The 8,412-nt window shown below is 43.7% G+C and overlaps 1 long non-coding RNA gene across 1 annotated transcript; it reads right to left on the reverse strand.

Annotated features, from left to right (window-relative positions):
• Positions 1-822: 822 nt before the first annotated feature.
• LOC144930773 (uncharacterized) lies at positions 823-7,669 on the reverse strand. Its single transcript, XR_013636130.1, has 3 exons — positions 7,520-7,669; positions 2,461-2,539; positions 823-1,535 (listed from the first exon to the last, which is right to left on the reverse strand). It is a non-coding gene; the product is annotated as an uncharacterized LOC144930773 (long non-coding RNA).
• Positions 7,670-8,412: the final 743 nt, after the last annotated feature.

The following is an 8,412-nucleotide window of genomic DNA, read 5'->3' on the forward strand; positions in this document are numbered from 1 at the left end:
GACAGCGACCCGGAGCAGCCAGCTTCAACTGTCTGAGAAGCAGCTCCCTCCTGCTTCCCCATCCAGGCGCGTTTGCAAGGGAGAGCGGCACAGCGGGAGGACAGAGCCCTCCCCCCCCCCAAGTAATGCAAGGCAGGGAGAGCTCAGCGGCCCCAAGCTGGGCATGGGGGGGGAAGTAGGGTTGCTGGGCAGAGGCGCCATGTGGGACCAGAGACGCAGAGTTCTTGCATTCTCAAGGGGTACTCGACTCCTGCTCCACCCCAAGCCCCCACCCCTGCCACTCCTCTTCCCATCCCTGCCCCTCCCCCACCTCTTTCTGCTCCCACTTCTCCCACTACGCCCCAACCCCCCGAGCCTCCTGCACGTTGCTGAACAGCTGATCACGGCGGGTGGTAGGCACTGGGAGGGAGGGGGAGGCACTGGTTGGCAGGGCCCAATGATGAGTGGGAGGCGCTGGGGGCAGGGGAGGAGCTAATCCGCAGGGCTGCTGAGCACCCACTATGTTTTTACTGTGGGTGTTCCAGCCCCAGAGCACCTATGGAGTCGGGGCTTATGCGTGGGGTGGTCACATGTTGTCTCCCCTTTAGATTGTGCCCCCCCAATATGGGGAGGCACCAGTCATCTATGGTGGAAGGGACAAGCTTTCGAGCTTCACAGAGTGCTTCCTCACGTCTGGGGAAGGTAACCAGAGCATTCACAAGCTGGGACAGATAATTAACCATAAGGGGTTCACACTTGTCTTAGGAGTTTACTTACAACGAAGTGGGCACTGAACATCTCTGCAGTCATAGGACAAAGGAGGGTAATAGGCAGTCAGGTGTGTAACAAATCATTATAATGAGCCATAAAACCAGTGTGTCTGTTAAGTTCTCGGTTTTTAGTATCCAGCAGAATTATGAGTTTAAATTCCCAGGCTTGTCTATTGAAGATGATGTGCAGGTTTCCTTTGAGGACGAGGACTGAGAGGTCAGATATGCAGTGATTGCTTTGTGAAAAGTGTCCGCCCACAAGTGCTAGGATGTTTTTGTCTTTTATCGTTTTTCTGTGTGAGTTAATCACTATGCTCTCCAATGGTCTGGTTTTACCCACGTAGTTGTTGTGCTTTTGATGCACTGAGTGAGCTACACCATGTGTAGGCATGTGTAGGACCCATGGATCTTGAAAGATGTGCTGTGTGGGGCATAGATCATTGTAGCAGGTTAGATATGTCTGCAGGTTTTGCATCTGTTATGCTGGCAGGGTCTGGTGCTGCTTTGAGTTGTTGTACCCTGCTCTGAGGGGAACTTGGATCTGATGATAAGCTTGGCAAGGTTGGGGGTTTGTTTGAAAGCCAGAACTGGGGCTTTGGGAAATATTTCTTTCAGGATTTCTTCTTTGTCTTCACTAGGATCTATTCAGGGGACACCATCACAGGGCCTAATAACATCAGCCACACTATCAGAGGCTCGTTCACCTGCACATCCACCAATGTAATATATGCCATCATGTGCCAGCAATACCCCTCTGCCATTTACATTGGTCAAACCGGACAGTCTCTACGTAAAAGAATAAATGGACACAAATCAGATGTCAAGAATTATAACATTCATAAACCAGTCGGAGAACACTTCAATCTCTCTGGTCACGCAATCACAGACATGAAGGTCGCTATCTTAAAACAAAAAAACTTCAAATCCAGACTCCAGTGAGAAACTGCTGAATTGGAATTCATTTGCAAATTGGATACTATTAATTTAGGCTTAAATAAAGACTGGGAGTGGCTAAGTCATTATGCAAGGTAGCCTATTTCCCCTTGTTTTTCCTACCCCCTCCCCCAGACGTTCTGGTTAAACTTGGATTTAAACTTGGAGAGTGGTCAGTTTGGATGAGCTATTGCCAGCAGGAGAGTGAGTTTGTGTGTGTGTGTGTCCCGGGGTGGGGGTGGGGGTGAGAGAGCCTGGATTTGTGCTGGACATGGCCCACCTTGATTACCATGCACATTGTAGGGAGAGTGGTCACTTTGGATGAGCTATTACCAGCAGGAGAGTGAGTTTGTGTGTGTGGTTTTTGGAGGGGGGTGAGGGGGTGAGAGAACCTGGATTTGTGCAGGAAATGGCCCAACTTGATTATCATGCACATTGTGAAGAGAGTTGTCACTTTGGATGGGCTATTACCAGCAGGAGAGTGAGTTTGTGTGTAGGGGGGTGGAAGGTGAGAAAACCTGGATTTGTGCTGGAAATGGCCCAACTTGATGATCACTTTAGATAAGCTATTACCAGCAGGACAGTGGGGTGGGAGGAGGTATTGTTTCATGATCTCTGTGTGTATATAATATCTGCTGCAGTTTCCACGGTATGCATCCGATGAAGTGAGCTGTAGCTCACGAAAGCTCATGCTCAAATAAATTGGTTAGTCTCTAAGGTGCCACAAGTCCTCCTTTTCTTCTTACTTTGAGTTAGTTAATTTGATTTAAGAACCCACCTTTTTTTTTTTTTCCAGTGAAGACAAGGCCCTGGAAGGTTCTGGAATCTCTGATGCCAGGGACACTATTCCCATTGTACTAGAAAAAGAAAGCAATGAACTCACAATTATATGGTGCAGTTATTTTGTATGTGCAACTATAGCTACATGGGTGAGAGGCAACAGCAGAGCCTCCCCTCCTTCCAATAGACAGGATTTGTACCACTTTTTCCCTCCTCCTGTCCACCCTTCCCTGTGTCTGGCATGAGCAGTGTGTCAACAGAAGCCTCAGATTCCAATGACTAAATTAAATGGAGTAATCTGATCAGGATGAAATGCCAAATGAGTCACCTCCTTCCGCATCAGTCCTAGTGCCACCTAACCTGTGCCTCTTTGCTTTCCTACTCTGCTGCTCAGTGCCTGAGATAACAGGAGATGGACATAAGGGAGGAGATAAGGTTAAAACTTTAGGATGGTTTAGCTAGAGAGACCTTGTAGCACAAGGTGACATTTGTGTGGGATCCGGCCCTTGCTTTTTTTCAGTGGAAACCGAGGGGTGGTGTATTTCCTAAGTATGGAGCGGCTTGCAGGATCCTGGCCTTAGCAAAGAAAAATGCAGAAGAGCTGCAGGCTCATTTCCAATGGAGTCACCACTCCCCCCCACACCCCAACTAATTAAGTTGGGTCCCTATTATATATGTGTATAACACTTTTTTTAATAGCATTGATCAATTTCCACACTAGGATGAGACATTTAAGGAAAGAACAGCAGTTTCTTACCTCACCCATCACAAATATGGCCCCCCACATGTTACACCATTCCCTCCCCGACACACTTTACAACAGTTAACTTATCACAAGGGACCGTGTAACTATGGGACACCAGGCTCGTCAAAGGTTTTAGTTATCCAATTATCAGACAGACATAACCACACACAGCTAAACTAATGCAAATAGTTTCTCTGCTCATTCATCCTGTTCACTTGCTTCAGGCTTTGCTCTGCATTCATAAGCAAACTCTGTTTTCTCTCTCCCTCCCTGCTGTGTTCTTCTTGAAACAAAGCAAAGGCTTTGTAATATCTCCTTGTTCTCATGCAGGGCACCTATAGATCTCTCCCATTGCTGGATTTTTCTCAAATTCCAGAAAGCAGGAATATATCACCCACCCATGGTTTACTCTTAGCATCTGCAAATGCTACACCCTGAGGTCCCAACCCTCCAGTCAGATTGCTGTGGGCACGGAGTCACACACTCATGCAGACTCCCACTGAGATGAATGGACTGAGCATAGGTCCACGCAGATTCAATTGCAGGATCAGGGTGGCCCTCGCTGCCCAATCTCACTCTCTGGCACGTGGGTGGAGTTAAACCACAGATTATGCCCAGGAGTGGAACAGGGGAGCCATGGAAATGGTGGAGTCTCAGTTTTTCCACTAAACTCCATTTGTACATACCCCTGCCTTGCTACATATAGTGAGCTGTGGATATGGAGGCAAGGAGGATTAGGATATAGCTAGTAAACTCCCAGCAGTCAGAGCACAGGGCATTACAGTACATATTTCATACAGTGCTGTGATAGCAGCCTGGGTTTTGGAAGCAGGCGGGTATTTCCCCTGCCTCCATGAATCTGCCAGTGAACCTGGAGTGCAGAATTGTAACTGTGAAGTTCCTGCCTGGCCAGGGAATTGTTACAGTATTAGGGCAGTTTTTTGGTTTTAAATAAAAGCAATAACCTCTGTGTCTCTTTTAAAGCAACAGCCACCTATTGTAACATAGACTGTGATAGAGTTTCACTAGTAAGATTCATTCCTTAATTGCCATTTAATATCATACTCCCTTATCTCATACCTTGGCGTGGTCCCCCTTAAAAACGTGCCGGTTGCCTTAGATAACCAAAGGCCGGATTTTCAGAGTTCGTGAACACCAACAACGCCATCTGCCATCAAAGGGAGTCACGGGTGCTCAGCACCTCTGGCAACCAGGCACTAACCTCAGTAGCTGATGTAGTCAGTGGAAATATGCCCATCCATAGACACAGACACCTTTAAGACACCTTTGTACTCACCCCAGAGCAGGCCAAGATCAGGTATGGCAAAGCTCTTGGCATAAACTGGGGCCCTAAATTCTATGGGCTTCCCTATAGGCCACAACCCTGCCTGGAATATGTGCTGTGCTACATGTTGTGGCCTTGCCCCCGACACATCCCTCACACCCCCAGCCCACACCTACCCCAGAGCTTGCATGAGGGTCTTTGGGAGGCAGCATTACAGCTGTCTTCCACAGTGCCTGTCAAACGAGAATCCTTCCTGGCTGGATATTGGGCTTTTAGGGCTTCCTTATGCTGCTGTGGTGCTTTTATGTGGCATACAGGGGCTGGAGCTTGGGTGATGAGCTTGCCCAGGAGCGTTCCCATGTGAGCTAAAGGAGCCACTGTGGCTACCAACAGAGCAGGTTCTCATCCTCTGTGTGGACCAACCAGCAAAGGGACAACATCACACTCACACTTAGCCAGCAAATTACAAAGGTATTTTCTACAGCATTGATAGGGTTCTACAAGGGCACTATGCAGCACAGACACTGGGGATATTATTATTTATTTAGGGTAAAATTGGCATATTTTGAAGGTTGACCACTCTCTAGGATTTAGTCCAACGGCAGTTACATTTCTTCATCCTTATGTAACCTGATGTTATAAACTTATTTTCATTGTCCTCTGTTGTGTTCCCAGGCTCACATTCTTTTTGTAAAGTCATTTGCCAAGAATATACGATATGTTCTCGTCAGGGCAGGCAGTGGGTTAAACGTGTAATAGTAGGTTTGCTTATCTTGCCTGCCTTACCAGGATGTGTGTGTGTTCCAATACAAACAGATAGGTATATTAGCAGGTTACCTTTAAAACGGAGGCAAAAATCTGCTTTCTGTTTTGCTAAATCCACAGCCAAATGATTTTTGAGGGGGATACTTTCATGGGAGATAAGACTAAAATCAATGATAGGACTGTCTGAAGACTGAAGTTTCATTTTTATCTTCAGGAAAAAAAATCAGGAATCAGCTATTCCAGTCTCTCTCTCCAAGGTTTGGTTCAAAAATGTCACTTATACACACAGCAGTGATGAAAAGGCTATTTATTTGAAGGCAGACTGGAGTGTAAAGATTCTCTGACCCATTTGTTTATGAAATTAGATAAGCATAAGTAAATAACCTTGTTTACTGCAATAAAGGACCTTTATGTTATGTGAAACCAAAACTTTGATATGTGGCAAAAAAAAAAAACCCAAACGAAACCAAAAAAACAAACAAAATAAAAGTAGTTATAAGAAAGTTCCAAGAGGGGATAAAGATAACTTCAAATATTACTATATGCTCAGACGTACGGCTAACCCTATTATTTGTTCAGATATTATTCAGTGATTTAAATTATTTCATGGGGAAAGTGCATGTGACAGGTCATAAAGAATAATTCCATACATCCCACATCTGAATCACTTGCAAAATATGTGAGGACTATTTAAATTCACCCAGTAAAATGTGGGTTGCACCTTTTATTGAGGGTGGATGGTGGAAGATCTGCTTCAAATAAATGGTTGGCAGAGTCTATCTAAGAGCTACAGGAAGGATACATTTGAGGTTTCTCTAGATGGGACTGGGTCAGAGACTCCACAGTGTAGGAGAGATTTCTATGATGTTACCAAGGCTGATTTTACTGATTAGTCAATGTTGTGATATCCTTTGCAGAGCACCAGCTTCTGTAAAGTTTCATTCAAAGAGCTGACATGTTTTCCAGCTTAGGTAACTACCTAAATCAACAGATATGCGGGCAGCTGGCCGTGACATATCCCAACCCCTTTTGTATGGGCAACTGAATCCAAAGGGAAACTAAGTTTCCAATCAGTTTTCCTTTGCAGCTGGCTTCCTGTACAAGTTTGCTGCAGGGATAACCTGACTAGAATTAATTGCTTTCTTCATGGGTCCTACATCACACCCTCTAAACACAGATCTGGCTGCAAGCAGAAACTAACTAGAGTCATGAAATCATAGCCAGTTTCTCTTTGCAGCCAGTTCCCTGTGTAAAGAGCTTAGATCCTAATTCAGTAAAGCGCTTAATCACATACTTAATTTTAAGTATGTGTTTAAATCCCATTGAAGTCAATGAGACATAAGGATAAGCACATGCTTAGGTGCTTTTCTGAATAGGGATGGGATTACTCACATGCTTAGAGATAAGCACATGCTTAAATGTTTAGCTGAAGTAGGGCCCTAACAAAGTTGGAAAATGACTAACAGTGAAGGAATGCAAGGAGTGCAGAAGGACACCAGGTAGAACAAGGTTCCAAGTGTCAATTGCTAAGAATAGTATTTGAAATATACTGTCCTCCTAGGTACTGATACACCTATTCAGCTCCTCTCTATTCAATAAGATAACTCCTTTGAACTTCAACCAAAAATGTAAGAGTTTAAATCAAGCTACTGAATTCTCTGGCATTGAAAAATCTTTGATCAGAATGACAATTTTTATGTTGTGGCATTGCCCAAAATGTGCAAAGTACTTTCCAGAAAGAGAAGACAACAGTCTTGCCCCAAAGAGCTTACACATTTTATTTTTTTAAAGGGTGTCTCTTCTCTTTCAATAGCATATAGGTTTCTAGAATGATTGGGTTCCCAGTAAGTATTCAGCCAGCAGAATTATTAGTTATGCACCAATAATCATAAAAGTTATAATTCTCCATATGCAATCACTATGGTCCTGGGTCTGTTGTGGGTTCTATTGTGTTGCGCTCCTTACCCCTACTTTATATGCACATTTGTTACCAAGCAGTGTTAACAATTATAGTTTATTAGCAGCTTCTAAGGGAAGAGCAGATATATGGACTAAAGAACTCCCTTTTCTATCTGCTCCTTTCCTGGAGGCTTTGAAATATATTTCCCATGAGTTTCTTCACTTATATAGACTGACATTTTTCCTCATAACAAATTCATTCTTTACATTTGCCATCATTACCTCTGAAGCAGAGATCTTCCCTGAATCACTTGAAGTAAGCAGCTTTTAAAAAGTCATACCTGCTGGACAAATGCACCTTACCTTTCAACAGTTTTCTTTCCTTTTCTGTCCCTGAGCTGTTAATGTAGCGAGGTGAGGTGTTACCTTGTAAAAAAAAAAGAATAGCCACACCAGCAGTAAAGTGTTTCTTTTCTCTCACCCTGCATCGATTGATCTGTTTCTTCTGCTGTCTGTCCTATGCCACTGCCTCATGTGAAGCCTCCACAAGGCCACTAAATCTTATCTGATTCTACCTTTTCTCTCTTCAACAGCTATTAATTATCCACTCCTTACTCATCCTCCTGACACATCTGTTCTCATCACTTCTTCATCCTTTGACCCTACTTGGAATCATTACCAGGCTAATGTAGTGTACTTTGTATTCCTTGGACACAGGAAACCAATTGTTTGCATGGATTACTACAGAGCTTCACTGGAAGAATCAAACATTTTCTTAATGCCTTGCTAATTTTCCTCTTCATTTCTTCCATATGACAAACCTTACCATTTGTAATGCAGGTTTGTCAATCCCCATGAAAATACCATATCAAAAATTCTTTGTCCAGTACATACATTGTTATGTAAGCGGAATGCTTTCTCACCTACACTTGAGAGGCGGAATGGCAGAAATCAGTGGCAAATTTAAAAGGCCACTAAAGATGATATATCATAAGCAAGCCTATTTCTATACTTAGGTTTTCGGTAACACCTTAAATTAGGTCTCATTGTATATGCTGCTTGTTTTACTTGTTGGCATTTCAGCTTGAACAATGTTAAGCAATGAAGTTATTTGCTCTTTTGTGTATAGTTAGTTTCACTTTCAAATTCTGAATGGTTAGGTTGCAAGGGAATTTTTTTTTGTCAAAAAAGCATTTCTACTGATTATTTTAAATGAAAGAAGTATTTCTAATGGCCTAGGAACTTTAGTAAAAAAA

Source organism: Lepidochelys kempii, chromosome 7 (assembly GCF_965140285.1).
Source record: "Lepidochelys kempii isolate rLepKem1 chromosome 7, rLepKem1.hap1, whole genome shotgun sequence".
NCBI classification, from domain to species: Eukaryota; Metazoa; Chordata; order Testudines; family Cheloniidae; genus Lepidochelys; species Lepidochelys kempii.